At 46.9% G+C, this 18,216-nt stretch overlaps 4 non-coding genes and 2 pseudogenes across 4 annotated transcripts; all 6 read left to right on the forward strand.

The window, feature by feature from the left end:
* Positions 1-1,915: 1,915 nt before the first annotated feature.
* On the forward strand, positions 1,916-2,106 carry LOC130306098 (U2 spliceosomal RNA). The gene has a single exon (XR_008855497.1). It is a non-coding gene; the product is annotated as a U2 spliceosomal RNA (small nuclear RNA).
* A 2,082-nt stretch (positions 2,107-4,188) lies between these two features.
* LOC130306099 (U2 spliceosomal RNA) lies at positions 4,189-4,379 on the forward strand. Its single transcript, XR_008855498.1, has one exon. It is a non-coding gene; the product is annotated as a U2 spliceosomal RNA (small nuclear RNA).
* A 2,082-nt stretch (positions 4,380-6,461) lies between these two features.
* LOC130306100 (U2 spliceosomal RNA) lies at positions 6,462-6,652 on the forward strand. Its single transcript, XR_008855499.1, has one exon. It is a non-coding gene; the product is annotated as a U2 spliceosomal RNA (small nuclear RNA).
* Positions 6,653-8,738: 2,086 nt separating this feature from the next.
* Positions 8,739-8,956, forward strand: LOC130306111 (U2 spliceosomal RNA; annotated as a pseudogene).
* A 5,389-nt stretch (positions 8,957-14,345) lies between these two features.
* On the forward strand, positions 14,346-14,531 carry LOC130306104 (U2 spliceosomal RNA). Its single transcript, XR_008855502.1, has one exon. It is a non-coding gene; the product is annotated as a U2 spliceosomal RNA (small nuclear RNA).
* A 2,090-nt stretch (positions 14,532-16,621) lies between these two features.
* Positions 16,622-16,839, forward strand: LOC130306112 (U2 spliceosomal RNA; annotated as a pseudogene).
* Positions 16,840-18,216: the final 1,377 nt, after the last annotated feature.

Genomic DNA, 18,216 nt, shown 5'->3' on the forward strand with positions numbered 1-18,216 from the left:
CACAGGACTTCTGCTGCTGCTGACTAAATGGCCTCCTTAATTGGATCATTTGAGTAGCCAGCACACCTGTGCAGGTAGGGCATGACATGATAGGCAGCTGCCTTGATAGCGGGTGGGTGCTGAATGTTCCTAATTGACAAAATAAGATTAATGCTTATGAAGAAATATAAAATCTCATCCCTTCCCCAATATCGCGCCACACCCCTACCCCTTAATTCCCTGGTTGAACTTGATGGACATATGTCTTTTTTCGACCGTACTAACTATGTAACTATGTAACATAACATGGGGGGGGGGGGGGGGTCTCCTGGCTGTTCACACAGGTGTGTCATTGCTGTACATTGACCATGCATTGCTTCTGTGGTATTGCAAAGGCAAAGACAAATGCTTCCAGCCATCCATTGCACTAATGGATTGGTCATCAGCTGGCTGTCTATGTCCCGCATCAATATAGACCAAAGTACAGAGGGTTAGGCTATGCTATTGTGCACCTACCTGATGCATCAGAAGGTGCGAGGCCCTTGCTAAATTCTGTGCACAGACTTTGAGATCTATACTTTAGACTGTATCTAAACCTGCTCCAACATGGACTGACATTCTGGCCTACTTTCAGCCGATGCGACTTGTCTGTCGCTGAACAGTCGCTTTTTATGTATTCAGCACCTATGTATAATGTTGTAAAAATGCTCTAGAAGCTAAAGTCGCAGAAATGTCACACATATTTGGCCTGCAACTTTCTGTGCGACAAATTCAGACAGGAAAAATCAGTATAAATCCTTAGAAAATTATCCCCCAGTGTCTCCATCTGCTGGCGGTATTGAATAAGCATTGCTGCACTGATGGGGTATGCATTAGACGAAAAAAAAGAAGAAAAAGAAGAATAATACGCCCAGAAAAGAGGCGAAAAGGAGAAAAACGTAAAAAAACGTGAAAAAAAAGTAAGAGGAAGAGAAGGGAAAAAAAGGTGGAAATGGGTTTAAAAGTGATTTCGGCGGAGAAATATATATATATATATATATATATATATATATATATATATATACGCGCACACACACACATATATATAAACGTATTCTCCGTTGAGATATTGCAGCCGCTGCTGTGTCCAGGCCCAGGAGCCTTAGCACTGTGCTGTGATGTCACTCAATACCACTGACATCACTAGGTGTAAACAACATCTCTCCTTTGCTGTGTATGTGACTATGGAGCTGTTTGGTGATGTCGTCTATTATGGCCTTCATAGAAGCAACAGGAGATTGTTGCATCCATCTAGAACCCTCAGAACTACAGTGCTATGATGTCACTCACTTCCACAGGCCTTGCAGAGTGTAAACAACAACAACCCAGCTTTGTTGTGTATGTAACCATAGGGATTTGTGATGTCACCTAGAACCTTCACAGCAGCGACAGCTTTATGAGGAGCATCAGCACTGCTCTGCCTGAGCAGAACCATCACCGCCATAGGTTGTCAAATAACCCGGATTTAACCCACACAGGTAAGTCCAATGGGGTGCAGGCATGTCCTCTATGCTTACAGCTTCCCGTGGGTGTTGGTTTGATACCGTTTGGGGACAGCCAAGGAGGCATCTGCAGGCAACAAAGGTAGGTGTGTGCTTGTGTGTGTGTTTCCTATGCAGATCCTAAGCCCAGTGTCACATGCAAGTAGGAGGAGTAAGAAGGGTTCCTGGCAAATCCGGGTTATGGATTGCATTTAAAAAGGCCCCGTGGGAGTGCAATGGGCCCCTGTCTTGCTGCTTAGCAATAATGGTATGGGTTTAGGTTCTGCTGTGTGTACTGGTGGTTGACTGCCCCCCAGCCCAGAGTGTGCATGGAAAATTGTCTGGCAGCCTCCCTGACAGCAAGCAGTGATAGTGCCCATGAAGGGGACCTTGTTGGGCCCGCCCCTTTCACGGTTATCGCTTCTCGGCCTTTTGGCTAAGATCAAGTGTAGTATCTGTTCTTATCAGTTTAATATCTGATACGTCCCCTATCTGGGGACCATATATTAAATGGATTTTTGAGAACGGGGGCCGATTTCGAAGCTTGCTTCCGTCGCCCTATGCATTGACCCGATATGGCAGTATCTTCGGGTACAGTGCACCACCCCCTTACAGGGTTAAAAAGAAAGATTCCTACTTTCATTGCTACCTGCTTGCTGGCTAGCCAGCTAGCCAGCCCTGTGGGCCTTGCTGCTGCAGCCAAAAAACAAAAGGTGGTGCTGCTGCTGCTGCTTCTGCTGCTTCTGCTTGTGTCTGGCCGCTGTTGGAGCGTCCAGGCACAGGACTTCTGCTGCTGCTGACTAAATGGCCTCCTTAATTGGATCATTTGAGTAGCCAGCACACCTGTGCAGGTAGGGCATGACATGATAGGCAGCTGCCTTGATAGCGGGTGGGTGCTGAATGTTCCTAATTGACAAAATAAGATTAATGCTTATGAAGAAATATAAAATCTCATCCCTTCCCCAATATCGCGCCACACCCCTACCCCTTAATTCCCTGGTTGAACTTGATGGACATATGTCTTTTTTCGACCGTACTAACTATGTAACTATGTAACATAACATGGGGGGGGGGGGGGGGGTCTCCTGGCTGTTCACACAGGTGTGTCATTGCTGTACATTGACCATGCATTGCTTCTGTGGTATTGCAAAGGCAAAGACAAATGCTTCCAGCCATCCATTGCACTAATGGATTGGTCATCAGCTGGCTGTCTATGTCCCGCATCAATATAGACCAAAGTACAGAGGGTTAGGCTATGCTATTGTGCACCTACCTGATGCATCAGAAGGTGCGAGGCCCTTGCTAAATTCTGTGCACAGACTTTGAGATCTATACTTTAGACTGTATCTAAACCTGCTCCAACATGGACTGACATTCTGGCCTACTTTCAGCCGATGCGACTTGTCTGTCGCTGAACAGTCGCTTTTTATGTATTCAGCACCTATGTATAATGTTGTAAAAATGCTCTAGAAGCTAAAGTCGCAGAAATGTCACACATATTTGGCCTGCAACTTTCTGTGCGACAAATTCAGACAGGAAAAATCAGTATAAATCCTTAGAAAATTATCCCCCAGTGTCTCCATCTGCTGGCGGTATTGAATAAGCATTGCTGCACTGATGGGGTATGCATTAGACGAAAAAAAAGAAGAAAAAGAAGAATAATACGCCCAGAAAAGAGGCGAAAAGGAGAAAAACGTAAAAAAACGTGAAAAAAAAGTAAGAGGAAGAGAAGGGAAAAAAAGGTGGAAATGGGTTTAAAAGTGATTTCGGCGGAGAAATATATATATATATATATATATATATATATATATATATACGCGCACACACACACATATATATAAACGTATTCTCCGTTGAGATATTGCAGCCGCTGCTGTGTCCAGGCCCAGGAGCCTTAGCACTGTGCTGTGATGTCACTCAATACCACTGACATCACTAGGTGTAAACAACATCTCTCCTTTGCTGTGTATGTGACTATGGAGCTGTTTGGTGATGTCGTCTATTATGGCCTTCATAGAAGCAACAGGAGATTGTTGCATCCATCTAGAACCCTCAGAACTACAGTGCTATGATGTCACTCACTTCCACAGGCCTTGCAGAGTGTAAACAACAACAACCCAGCTTTGTTGTGTATGTAACCATAGGGATTTGTGATGTCACCTAGAACCTTCACAGCAGCGACAGCTTTATGAGGAGCATCAGCACTGCTCTGCCTGAGCAGAACCATCACCGCCATAGGTTGTCAAATAACCCGGATTTAACCCACACAGGTAAGTCCAATGGGGTGCAGGCATGTCCTCTATGCTTACAGCTTCCCGTGGGTGTTGGTTTGATACCGTTTGGGGACAGCCAAGGAGGCATCTGCAGGCAACAAAGGTAGGTGTGTGCTTGTGTGTGTGTTTCCTATGCAGATCCTAAGCCCAGTGTCACATGCAAGTAGGAGGAGTAAGAAGGGTTCCTGGCAAATCCGGGTTATGGATTGCATTTAAAAAGGCCCCGTGGGAGTGCAATGGGCCCCTGTCTTGCTGCTTAGCAATAATGGTATGGGTTTAGGTTCTGCTGTGTGTACTGGTGGTTGACTGCCCCCCAGCCCAGAGTGTGCATGGAAAATTGTCTGGCAGCCTCCCTGACAGCAAGCAGTGATAGTGCCCATGAAGGGGACCTTGTTGGGCCCGCCCCTTTCACGGTTATCGCTTCTCGGCCTTTTGGCTAAGATCAAGTGTAGTATCTGTTCTTATCAGTTTAATATCTGATACGTCCCCTATCTGGGGACCATATATTAAATGGATTTTTGAGAACGGGGGCCGATTTCGAAGCTTGCTTCCGTCGCCCTATGCATTGACCCGATATGGCAGTATCTTCGGGTACAGTGCACCACCCCCTTACAGGGTTAAAAAGAAAGATTCCTACTTTCATTGCTACCTGCTTGCTGGCTAGCCAGCTAGCCAGCCCTGTGGGCCTTGCTGCTGCAGCCAAAAAACAAAAGGTGGTGCTGCTGCTGCTGCTTCTGCTGCTTCTGCTTGTGTCTGGCCGCTGTTGGAGCGTCCAGGCACAGGACTTCTGCTGCTGCTGACTAAATGGCCTCCTTAATTGGATCATTTGAGTAGCCAGCACACCTGTGCAGGTAGGGCATGACATGATAGGCAGCTGCCTTGATAGCGGGTGGGTGCTGAATGTTCCTAATTGACAAAATAAGATTAATGCTTATGAAGAAATATAAAATCTCATCCCTTCCCCAATATCGCGCCACACCCCTACCCCTTAATTCCCTGGTTGAACTTGATGGACATATGTCTTTTTTCGACCGTACTAACTATGTAACTATGTAACATAACATGGGGGGGGGGGGGGGGTCTCCTGGCTGTTCACACAGGTGTGTCATTGCTGTACATTGACCATGCATTGCTTCTGTGGTATTGCAAAGGCAAAGACAAATGCTTCCAGCCATCCATTGCACTAATGGATTGGTCATCAGCTGGCTGTCTATGTCCCGCATCAATATAGACCAAAGTACAGAGGGTTAGGCTATGCTATTGTGCACCTACCTGATGCATCAGAAGGTGCGAGGCCCTTGCTAAATTCTGTGCACAGACTTTGAGATCTATACTTTAGACTGTATCTAAACCTGCTCCAACATGGACTGACATTCTGGCCTACTTTCAGCCGATGCGACTTGTCTGTCGCTGAACAGTCGCTTTTTATGTATTCAGCACCTATGTATAATGTTGTAAAAATGCTCTAGAAGCTAAAGTCGCAGAAATGTCACACATATTTGGCCTGCAACTTTCTGTGCGACAAATTCAGACAGGAAAAATCAGTATAAATCCTTAGAAAATTATCCCCCAGTGTCTCCATCTGCTGGCGGTATTGAATAAGCATTGCTGCACTGATGGGGTATGCATTAGACGAAAAAAAAGAAGAAAAAGAAGAATAATACGCCCAGAAAAGAGGCGAAAAGGAGAAAAACGTAAAAAAACGTGAAAAAAAAGTAAGAGGAAGAGAAGGGAAAAAAAGGTGGAAATGGGTTTAAAAGTGATTTCGGCGGAGAATATATATATATATATATATATATATATATATATATATATACGCGCACACACACACATATATATAAACGTATTCTCCGTTGAGATATTGCAGCCGCTGCTGTGTCCAGGCCCAGGAGCCTTAGCACTGTGCTGTGATGTCACTCAATACCACTGACATCACTAGGTGTAAACAACATCTCTCCTTTGCTGTGTATGTGACTATGGAGCTGTTTGGTGATGTCGTCTATTATGGCCTTCATAGAAGCAACAGGAGATTGTTGCATCCATCTAGAACCCTCAGAACTACAGTGCTATGATGTCACTCACTTCCACAGGCCTTGCAGAGTGTAAACAACAACAACCCAGCTTTGTTGTGTATGTAACCATAGGGATTTGTGATGTCACCTAGAACCTTCACAGCAGCGACAGCTTTATGAGGAGCATCAGCACTGCTCTGCCTGAGCAGAACCATCACCGCCATAGGTTGTCAAATAACCCGGATTTAACCCACACAGGTAAGTCCAATGGGGTGCAGGCATGTCCTCTATGCTTACAGCTTCCCGTGGGTGTTGGTTTGATACCGTTTGGGGACAGCCAAGGAGGCATCTGCAGGCAACAAAGGTAGGTGTGTGCTTGTGTGTGTGTTTCCTATGCAGATCCTAAGCCCAGTGTCACATGCAAGTAGGAGGAGTAAGAAGGGTTCCTGGCAAATCCGGGTTATGGATTGCATTTAAAAAGGCCCCGTGGGAGTGCAATGGGCCCCTGTCTTGCTGCTTAGCAATAATGGTATGGGTTTAGGTTCTGCTGTGTGTACTGGTGGTTGACTGCCCCCCAGCCCAGAGTGTGCATGGAAAATTGTCTGGCAGCCTCCCTGACAGCAAGCAGTGATAGTGCCCATGAAGGGGACCTTGTTGGGCCCGCCCCTTTCACGGTTATCGCTTCTCGGCCTTTTGGCTAAGATCAAGTGTAGTATCTGTTCTTATCAGTTTAATATCTGATACGTCCCCTATCTGGGGACCATATATTAAATGGATTTTTGAGAACGGGGGCCGATTTCGAAGCTTGCTTCCGTCGCCCTATGCATTGACCCGATATGGCAGTATCTTCGGGTACAGTGCACCACCCCCTTACAGGGTTAAAAAGAAAGATTCCTACTTTCATTGCTACCTGCTTGCTGGCTAGCCAGCTAGCCAGCCCTGTGGGCCTTGCTGCTGCAGCCAAAAAACAAAAGGTGGTGCTGCTGCTGCTGCTTCTGCTGCTTCTGCTTGTGTCTGGCCGCTGTTGGAGCGTCCAGGCACAGGACTTCTGCTGCTGCTGACTAAATGGCCTCCTTAATTGGATCATTTGAGTAGCCAGCACACCTGTGCAGGTAGGGCATGACATGATAGGCAGCTGCCTTGATAGCGGGTGGGTGCTGAATGTTCCTAATTGACAAAATAAGATTAATGCTTATGAAGAAATATAAAATCTCATCCCTTCCCCAATATCGCGCCACACCCCTACCCCTTAATTCCCTGGTTGAACTTGATGGACATATGTCTTTTTTCGACCGTACTAACTATGTAACTATGTAACATAACATGGGGGGGGGGGGGGGGTCTCCTGGCTGTTCACACAGGTGTGTCATTGCTGTACATTGACCATGCATTGCTTCTGTGGTATTGCAAAGGCAAAGACAAATGCTTCCAGCCATCCATTGCACTAATGGATTGGTCATCAGCTGGCTGTCTATGTCCCGCATCAATATAGACCAAAGTACAGAGGGTTAGGCTATGCTATTGTGCACCTACCTGATGCATCAGAAGGTGCGAGGCCCTTGCTAAATTCTGTGCACAGACTTTGAGATCTATACTTTAGACTGTATCTAAACCTGCTCCAACATGGACTGACATTCTGGCCTACTTTCAGCCGATGCGACTTGTCTGTCGCTGAACAGTCGCTTTTTATGTATTCAGCACCTATGTATAATGTTGTAAAAATGCTCTAGAAGCTAAAGTCGCAGAAATGTCACACATATTTGGCCTGCAACTTTCTGTGCGACAAATTCAGACAGGAAAAATCAGTATAAATCCTTAGAAAATTATCCCCCAGTGTCTCCATCTGCTGGCGGTATTGAATAAGCATTGCTGCACTGATGGGGTATGCATTAGACGAAAAAAAAGAAGAAAAAGAAGAATAATACGCCCAGAAAAGAGGCGAAAAGGAGAAAAACGTAAAAAAACGTGAAAAAAAAGTAAGAGGAAGAGAAGGGAAAAAAAGGTGGAAATGGGTTTAAAAGTGATTTCGGCGGAGAATATATATATATATATATATATATATATATATATATATATATATACGCGCACACACACACATATATATAAACGTATTCTCCGTTGAGATATTGCAGCCGCTGCTGTGTCCAGGCCCAGGAGCCTTAGCACTGTGCTGTGATGTCACTCAATACCACTGACATCACTAGGTGTAAACAACATCTCTCCTTTGCTGTGTATGTGACTATGGAGCTGTTTGGTGATGTCGTCTATTATGGCCTTCATAGAAGCAACAGGAGATTGTTGCATCCATCTAGAACCCTCAGAACTACAGTGCTATGATGTCACTCACTTCCACAGGCCTTGCAGAGTGTAAACAACAACAACCCAGCTTTGTTGTGTATGTAACCATAGGGATTTGTGATGTCACCTAGAACCTTCACAGCAGCGACAGCTTTATGAGGAGCATCAGCACTGCTCTGCCTGAGCAGAACCATCACCGCCATAGGTTGTCAAATAACCCGGATTTAACCCACACAGGTAAGTCCAATGGGGTGCAGGCATGTCCTCTATGCTTACAGCTTCCCGTGGGTGTTGGTTTGATACCGTTTGGGGACAGCCAAGGAGGCATCTGCAGGCAACAAAGGTAGGTGTGTGCTTGTGTGTGTGTTTCCTATGCAGATCCTAAGCCCAGTGTCACATGCAAGTAGGAGGAGTAAGAAGGGTTCCTGGCAAATCCGGGTTATGGATTGCATTTAAAAAGGCCCCGTGGGAGTGCAATGGGCCCCTGTCTTGCTGCTTAGCAATAATGGTATGGGTTTAGGTTCTGCTGTGTGTACTGGTGGTTGACTGCCCCCCAGCCCAGAGTGTGCATGGAAAATTGTCTGGCAGCCTCCCTGACAGCAAGCAGTGATAGTGCCCATGAAGGGGACCTTGTTGGGCCCGCCCCTTTCACGGTTATCGCTTCTCGGCCTTTTGGCTAAGATCAAGTGTAGTATCTGCATTTGGTCTGGTCGGAAGGTGTCTGTGGTACCCCGCTTCTCGGCCTTGGGGGATTGTCTCTCCTTACGGAGGGACTTCACCCCCTTGCTGCTATTGGGGAGCGGGCTTAGTCCACAGACAACGGGTTGCGATCCCCCTGTCTCTGGGACCTTGTGTCTCAGAAGGCATTTTCGGTACGTTGAGCGTTACCTGTAGCTTCGGAAGCACCTAGGGTACCCCCGACCTCTGCCTTGGGTAAGGGTTCCGCTTTTATAGCGGGATTCTGAGCCCCTGCTGCTATTGGGGAAGGGGCTTAGTCCCTGGGTGTGGAAGATGCCGTTCTCCTGGGCTTTCCCCTCTGGGGAAATGTCGATGCGAAATACCATCCGCATAGAGGTGTCGGAGAGCCATCGTCAGTTGAAGAACCTCCGCTTCATTGCGGAGGTGATTCTTCTTGACTACTTCCGCCTCAATAGGGAGGACATCCTGTGTCTAAATGACCAGGAAAGCCGTGGCCTGTATACCGTCACCTTCACGGCCACGGCGTGTTGCGATAACATCTATGCAACCTTGTCTGGTGCGGACCAGAGGGACGATCGACTCGACGGTCTTTCGTTCCAGTTCCTCTATGGTGAGGAACATATACCGTTGGTGGTGGCTATGCACAGCCCTCATGTGACCACGGAGGATATAGCCACTTTTCTTCGGCGATACTGCGAAGAGGTGCGATTCGCAAACAAAATCTTGAACTCCGTGCGGTTCTGGAACGGCAAGAGGAAGTTCTGGGTCAAGCTCCGTAAGGATCCCGGTGGTATTGGGGGTCTTTGCCATCCGCCCCCAAATTTTGCCATCGGGAGAGTTCGGGGCTTCCTGTTCTATCCTCAAATGCCTATGTATTGCCGAAATTGCTTGAGGTTTGGCCACACCCAGGAGACCTGCGGCGCGGAGCGTGTGATTCGCTGCAATAGGTGTGGCCAAGAAGGTCACATAGCCTCAAGATGTAGCCATACGATAAGGTGCAACCTCTGCGGAGAGGAAAATCACGATTTTAATTCCTGTCCCCATAAAGCAAAAACTACGATGGGTGGGTCAAGGCTGGGCCCACCCAAAGAGGGGACAGGACAAAAGACGTCCTTTTTTAAGATGCCCAAACCCCAGATGGCAGGTACTGATGGGTCCAGGCCCAAGACCTCTGGTGCTCCATCGGGGGGCCCACCGGTGGTAGTGCTAGGGGGAGGCCATGGGGATTCCACGAAGCCCGGGCGGGTGATCGAGTTTACTGCCCGGGAAATTGAAAGACGTCGATCGACTTCCTACCTGGCTCAAGAGCCCGCCGAAACTTCTGAAGGGGGCTCACCTGTGGCGGGTGGCAGCCGACGGGCCTCGGTGGGGGCAAAGGTGGACCCAAAATTACAGCATAAGCCAGGTACTGGCTTGGCCCAGGGTCGCCCTGCTCCGGACGAAGAGGCCCCGGTGAAAGCCCGCCGGAAGGGGAGCCAGGTGGCCAGGTCTGAGCCCGGTCCTGTTACTCCGCCTATACAGGACAGGGCCAAGAAGACAAGTGGCGCCAAACCAGGGTTTGCTGCCCCGCCAGCAGTGGACCCGGTGGGTAAAACTGGCCATCGTCGATCGATGGGGAAGTTGGAGCAACAGTCCTCAGCAACGCTTGCTGGGGAACAAGCGATGAAAACTTCCCAAGGTAGCGGCAAAGGTTCCGGAAAAGAGGCCTCACAGGCCCCTGTGCAGCAGTTCCAGTCGTCAAATGATGAAAGAAGACGCAGATCCATCAGCCGGGGGCCAGAGATTACATCGAGTGAGAGCAACACAGAGGATATGGACAGCAGTGTGACATTTAAAAGACAAAGAGAAGAAGAAGAGGAAGACATTCAAAGGAAAGCGGCGTGCCGTAGTTCGGACGAGAGCGAGCTCAGGGTCGGGGCATCATCGATCTCAAGCTCCGACCCTCAGAACATCAAGGAGCTGATGACCCCGCAGGCGGGGGATGACGGTACGCAGCTTATTATTGACTTTGATTCTCCAAGCACGGACTCTCCATAAACTATGCCTATCCCTGTAAAAATTGCCTCACTCAATGTGAGGTCCTTAAAGAGCCCTGATCGCAGGGCTGCTTTATTTTCTTATCTAGAGACATGTGACTTTGACCTTTGCCTGCTACAAGAATGTGGAATCCCTAGTAAAATGGACTATAAAGACTTAAAAGAAGACTGGAAGCTGGGCCCATCCATATGGTCCGGTGCAAATGACTGTCGTTCTGTGGGTGTTGGGCTGCTCTGCCGAGGCCAGTCCTTTTCTATTCATACAGTAACTGAGATTGTGCCTGGCAGAGCTCTTTTAATTCATCTATATTTTAATGGACTTTTAATTCGTGTTTTAAATGTGTATGCCCCTCCTGATAAACAGGAGCGGGCAGAACTATTTGAAATTTTACCACTGTTTTGTGTTGGGTCTTCCCCCCTGCTGGTGGGAGGTGATTTTAACTGCATACGTGATGGGGAACACCGGCAGGGTGGGGATATTAATCGTAAAGACCGCACTTCTTACCTGCTTAAAAATGTTATTGATGATTTTAATTTGAAAGATTGCTGGAAGGATCTCTTGCCGGAGGACCCGGGCGCCACATGGTCCAATGGAAGAGTGAGCTCCAGAATCGATTTTATTTTTTCCTCTAGAGCTTTTAAACCCCTGAAATGCACGCTCGAGCAGAATATCTTCTCTGATCATAAGCTCCTCTTGGTGGGCCTGGAGCTAGAGGGGGAGCAAAAAGCAAAAAGGGGCCTCTGGAGATTAAACACCACACTCCTAGAGGACCCTGAGATAAAAGAGGAGTTTGTGCGGACCTACCAGTGCTGGCAATTACAAAGAAAACCCCACGAGCCTATGCTGCACTGGTGGGAGGGCACCAAATCTAAAATCAGATTTTTTTTTATCAAAGCAGGTAAGAAGAAGGCAAAAATGGAAAAACAGTGGTTTTATGTTCTTAACATGCGTTTAAATGTACTTTTTAAATTGAAAGAAGCTGGTATGGATGTAGAAAATGATATTTTAAACCTTAAAACTGAAATAAAACATGCCATAGAAAAGAAAGGGAAACAAATCATTTTTAACTCACATGTGCAGCACCTGGAGGAGGGCGAGAAATGTTCCCGTTTCTTTTTTAAAAAAGTGATGAATAGGAGGGATATCATCCAGAACCTTGAGGGTGAATCCACTCCAAAAGGCATGTTAGATGCAGTTTTTAACTTCTACCAGCTTCTTTTTAATAAGAAAGATCTTAATCCATCCTTTTTAGAACATGTTCTTAATTCCCTTGATTTTAAGCTAGATGTTTTAGACCAGGAGGTTTTATCCCGTGATCTTAACTTAGATGAACTTTTATTTGTTTTTAAAAGTTTTTCTAGTGGGAAGGCCCCTGGGGAAGATGGTTTACCCATCGAGTTTTATTTAGCTTTTTGGGATATTTTAAAGGATGATATGGTTTTATTGTATAAAGAAACTTTTATTGTTAATGAACTTCCCCCTTCCTGGAGGAGGGGGATTGTATCATTACTTTTTAAAAAAGGTGAAAAGGATATGCTAAAAAATTGGCGCCCCATCACACTTTTAAATGTCGATTATAAAGTTTTAGCCAAGTTATTAGCTGTCCGTTTTAAACCTTTTATTCATAAATTAGTTCACCCAAATCAGGTTTGTGGGGTACCTGGAAGGTCTATAGCTGAATCCCTAAATATTTTAAGAGATGTTTTATGGTATTTTAAGGATAGAAATCAAACTGTAGCAATTTTATCCTTAGACTTTGAAAAAGCCTTTGATAGGGTCTCCCATGAATACCTGTTTTTAGTTCTTAAAAAGATGGCAGTGCCTGAAACGATTTTAAGCCGAATCATGCTTTTATACCGATCCTGTTTTAGTCAAGTCTCTGTTAATGGCTTTTTAACCAGCGGTGTTCCTCTTTTATCAGGTGTCAAACAGGGCTGCCCCCTGTCCCCACTCCTTTTTATTTGCGCAATCGAACCACTGATGGCCCTCCTCAGAAAAGACCGGGTAGTAAGAGGCGTACCGATACCTGGTGGAGGAGGGACCCATCTAAAGGTGTTGGGGTACATGGATGATGTCACCATACTGTGCCCGGACTCTCCATCCATGAGGGGGGCATTGAGGAACACCAGCTATTTCTGCGAGGTCTCTGGTTTTAAGCTAAACACAGATAAATGTGACTGTTTTTATATTGGCTCCTGGGATTCATCCATCACCCCAGGAGTCACAATGCAACAGGATCAAATTAAAGTTTTAGGTATTGTTTTTAACCAGGTCAATGATGGGAGCCATAACTGGGATTCAGCTATAGCTAAGATGGAGAAGAAGATTTTAATGTGGAATCTTAGAAACCTTACCATGGAGGGGAAGATTTTAATAATAAAGATGGTTTTACTCCCTATTATGCTATACATTGCCATGGTATTTCCTCCATCTATTTTATACATTAAAAAAGTAACTAGAATTGTTTTTACTTTTTTATGGGGTTCAAAAATGGAGAAATTAAAGCGTGATTTTATGTACAAAAGTAGAGATAATGGCGGGAAAGATGTTCCTAACCTTTTTACTTTCTTTTACATAAAGTATTTCTGTTTCTGTTTTAAGATTATTAAATCCAATGGCATTTTTAGCTGCTTTTTAAGGTACGCTGCGGGCATGGTTTTTAAAAGATGGTTGCGCATCCCTCTGAACGCTCCGGTGCTTCTGTGTCCCCCAAAACATTATGTGGTGTTGGAAAAGACAGTCAGGCTCCTAGGTCTCCAAGATTTGGAGCCTGACATACTGGGGGACCAGAGAAAGGTATCAAAGGTCCTCAGGCGGAGTGAGGTTACCCTGGCAGTGTCCAATTTCACACAGGCAAGATCCAAAAAGGTATGGCGGAACGTGTACGGGAAGTTTCTGGCGAATGTACACAGGGATCTTGCCTGGGCAATCGTCCACCAGTGCCTCCCTACTCGTGAGTTCCAGCACAGGCGAGGACTGGTGGCGAGAGCCAAGTGCCCGAGAGATGGCTGCGGAGTGGACGAAACGGTGCTGCACATATTTTGGAACTGCCCTTTTGCACGGGAGCTTTGGAGGAAGGTAGGCCCACTTTTGAAGTGGGCCTGCGGCCTAAAAGATTTTAATCACGAATGTGTCTTTTACGGTCTTTTTAACTGCCCCAATTTTAAACAGCAGATGATCTGCTGGATGATTATTAATTGTTTTAAAAATGCCATCTGGAAAGTTAGGAACATCTTACTTTTTAAACATGATTTTATTGATGTTAAAAACTGTATAAAGCTGGCCCTGAGTGAGATGTACATCTATTACCTAAGAGACAAGAAACAGTTAGGGGCCAGCGAGGCAGCATCCATGTGGTGTCTGCCTCTATGGAACGAAATAACAGTATAATCAGTTTTTATGACATTTGTATAATGTTTTATCCTGCCATTTTAATTTTTTCTCCTTTTATTACTGGTTTTATTATTTGTATTTTAAAACTTTTGTGAACCTTTTATTATTTTGCATTTTAAATTTTGTATGGTTTCTTATTTATTCAATAAAATTTTGTTGAAACCTTATCTGTTCTTATCAGTTTAATATCTGATACGTCCCCTATCTGGGGACCATATATTAAATGGATTTTTGAGAACGGGGGCCGATTTCGAAGCTTGCTTCCGTCGCCCTATGCATTGACCCGATATGGCAGTATCTTCGGGTACAGTGCACCACCCCCTTACAGGGTTAAAAAGAAAGATTCCTACTTTCATTGCTACCTGCTTGCTGGCTAGCCAGCTAGCCAGCCCTGTGGGCCTTGCTGCTGCAGCCAAAAAACAAAAGGTGGTGCTGCTGCTGCTGCTTCTGCTGCTTCTGCTTGTGTCTGGCCGCTGTTGGAGCGTCCAGGCACAGGACTTCTGCTGCTGCTGACTAAATGGCCTCCTTAATTGGATCATTTGAGTAGCCAGCACACCTGTGCAGGTAGGGCATGACATGATAGGCAGCTGCCTTGATAGCGGGTGGGTGCTGAATGTTCCTAATTGACAAAATAAGATTAATGCTTATGAAGAAATATAAAATCTCATCCCTTCCCCAATATCGCGCCACACCCCTACCCCTTAATTCCCTGGTTGAACTTGATGGACATATGTCTTTTTTCGACCGTACTAACTATGTAACTATGTAACATAACATGGGGGGGGGGGGGGGGTCTCCTGGCTGTTCACACAGGTGTGTCATTGCTGTACATTGACCATGCATTGCTTCTGTGGTATTGCAAAGGCAAAGACAAATGCTTCCAGCCATCCATTGCACTAATGGATTGGTCATCAGCTGGCTGTCTATGTCCCGCATCAATATAGACCAAAGTACAGAGGGTTAGGCTATGCTATTGTGCACCTACCTGATGCATCAGAAGGTGCGAGGCCCTTGCTAAATTCTGTGCACAGACTTTGAGATCTATACTTTAGACTGTATCTAAACCTGCTCCAACATGGACTGACATTCTGGCCTACTTTCAGCCGATGCGACTTGTCTGTCGCTGAACAGTCGCTTTTTATGTATTCAGCACCTATGTATAATGTTGTAAAAATGCTCTAGAAGCTAAAGTCGCAGAAATGTCACACATATTTGGCCTGCAACTTTCTGTGCGACAAATTCAGACAGGAAAAATCAGTATAAATCCTTAGAAAATTATCCCCCAGTGTCTCCATCTGCTGGCGGTATTGAATAAGCATTGCTGCACTGATGGGGTATGCATTAGACGAAAAAAAAGAAGAAAAAGAAGAATAATACGCCCAGAAAAGAGGCGAAAAGGAGAAAAACGTAAAAAAACGTGAAAAAAAAGTAAGAGGAAGAGAAGGGAAAAAAAGGTGGAAATGGGTTTAAAAGTGATTTCGGCGGAGAATATATATATATATATATATATATATATATATATATATATATATATATACGCGCACACACACACATATATATAAACGTATTCTCCGTTGAGATATTGCAGCCGCTGCTGTGTCCAGGCCCAGGAGCCTTAGCACTGTGCTGTGATGTCACTCAATACCACTGACATCACTAGGTGTAAACAACATCTCTCCTTTGCTGTGTATGTGACTATGGAGCTGTTTGGTGATGTCGTCTATTATGGCCTTCATAGAAGCAACAGGAGATTGTTGCATCCATCTAGAACCCTCAGAACTACAGTGCTATGATGTCACTCACTTCCACAGGCCTTGCAGAGTGTAAACAACAACAACCCAGCTTTGTTGTGTATGTAACCATAGGGATTTGTGATGTCACCTAGAACCTTCACAGCAGCGACAGCTTTATGAGGAGCATCAGCACTGCTCTGCCTGAGCAGAACCATCACCGCCATAGGTTGTCAAATAACCCGGATTTAACCCACACAGGTAAGTCCAATGGGGTGCAGGCATGTCCTCTATGCTTACAGCTTCCCGTGGGTGTTGGTTTGATACCGTTTGGGGACAGCCAAGGAGGCATCTGCAGGCAACAAAGGTAGGTGTGTGCTTGTGTGTGTGTTTCCTATGCAGATCCTAAGCCCAGTGTCACATGCAAGTAGGAGGAGTAAGAAGGGTTCCTGGCAAATCCGGGTTATGGATTGCATTTAAAAAGGCCCCGTGGGAGTGCAATGGGCCCCTGTCTTGCTGCTTAGCAATAATGGTATGGGTTTAGGTTCTGCTGTGTGTACTGGTGGTTGACTGCCCCCCAGCCCAGAGTGTGCATGGAAAATTGTCTGGCAGCCTCCCTGACAGCAAGCAGTGATAGTGCCCATGAAGGGGACCTTGTTGGGCCCGCCCCTTTCACGGTTATCGCTTCTCGGCCTTTTGGCTAAGATCAAGTGTAGTATCTGCATTTGGTCTGGTCGGAAGGTGTCTGTGGTACCCCGCTTCTCGGCCTTGGGGGATTGTCTCTCCTTACGGAGGGACTTCACCCCCTTGCTGCTATTGGGGAGCGGGCTTAGTCCACAGACAACGGGTTGCGATCCCCCTGTCTCTGGGACCTTGTGTCTCAGAAGGCATTTTCGGTACGTTGAGCGTTACCTGTAGCTTCGGAAGCACCTAGGGTACCCCCGACCTCTGCCTTGGGTAAGGGTTCCGCTTTTATAGCGGGATTCTGAGCCCCTGCTGCTATTGGGGAAGGGGCTTAGTCCCTGGGTGTGGAAGATGCCGTTCTCCTGGGCTTTCCCCTCTGGGGAAATGTCGATGCGAAATACCATCCGCATAGAGGTGTCGGAGAGCCATCGTCAGTTGAAGAACCTCCGCTTCATTGCGGAGGTGATTCTTCTTGACTACTTCCGCCTCAATAGGGAGGACATCCTGTGTCTAAATGACCAGGAAAGCCGTGGCCTGTATACCGTCACCTTCACGGCCACGGCGTGTTGCGATAACATCTATGCAACCTTGTCTGGTGCGGACCAGAGGGACGATCGACTCGACGGTCTTTCGTTCCAGTTCCTCTATGGTGAGGAACATATACCGTTGGTGGTGGCTATGCACAGCCCTCATGTGACCACGGAGGATATAGCCACTTTTCTTCGGCGATACTGCGAAGAGGTGCGATTCGCAAACAAAATCTTGAACTCCGTGCGGTTCTGGAACGGCAAGAGGAAGTTCTGGGTCAAGCTCCGTAAGGATCCCGGTGGTATTGGGGGTCTTTGCCATCCGCCCCCAAATTTTGCCATCGGGAGAGTTCGGGGCTTCCTGTTCTATCCTCAAATGCCTATGTATTGCCGAAATTGCTTGAGGTTTGGCCACACCCAGGAGACCTGCGGCGCGGAGCGTGTGATTCGCTGCAATAGGTGTGGCCAAGAAGGTCACATAGCCTCAAGATGTAGCCATACGATAAGGTGCAACCTCTGCGGAGAGGAAAATCACGATTTTAATTCCTGTCCCCATAAAGCAAAAACTACGATGGGTGGGTCAAGGCTGGGCCCACCCAAAGAGGGGACAGGACAAAAGACGTCCTTTTTTAAGATGCCCAAACCCCAGATGGCAGGTACTGATGGGTCCAGGCCCAAGACCTCTGGTGCTCCATCGGGGGGCCCACCGGTGGTAGTGCTAGGGGGAGGCCATGGGGATTCCACGAAGCCCGGGCGGGTGATCGAGTTTACTGCCCGGGAAATTGAAAGACGTCGATCGACTTCCTACCTGGCTCAAGAGCCCGCCGAAACTTCTGAAGGGGGCTCACCTGTGGCGGGTGGCAGCCGACGGGCCTCGGTGGGGGCAAAGGTGGACCCAAAATTACAGCATAAGCCAGGTACTGGCTTGGCCCAGGGTCGCCCTGCTCCGGACGAAGAGGCCCCGGTGAAAGCCCGCCGGAAGGGGAGCCAGGTGGCCAGGTCTGAGCCCGGTCCTGTTACTCCGCCTATACAGGACAGGGCCAAGAAGACAAGTGGCGCCAAAC

The sequence above is a fragment of the Hyla sarda genome, unplaced genomic scaffold (assembly GCF_029499605.1).
Source record: "Hyla sarda isolate aHylSar1 unplaced genomic scaffold, aHylSar1.hap1 scaffold_1355, whole genome shotgun sequence".
In the NCBI taxonomy this organism is placed as follows: Eukaryota; Metazoa; Chordata; class Amphibia; order Anura; family Hylidae; genus Hyla; species Hyla sarda.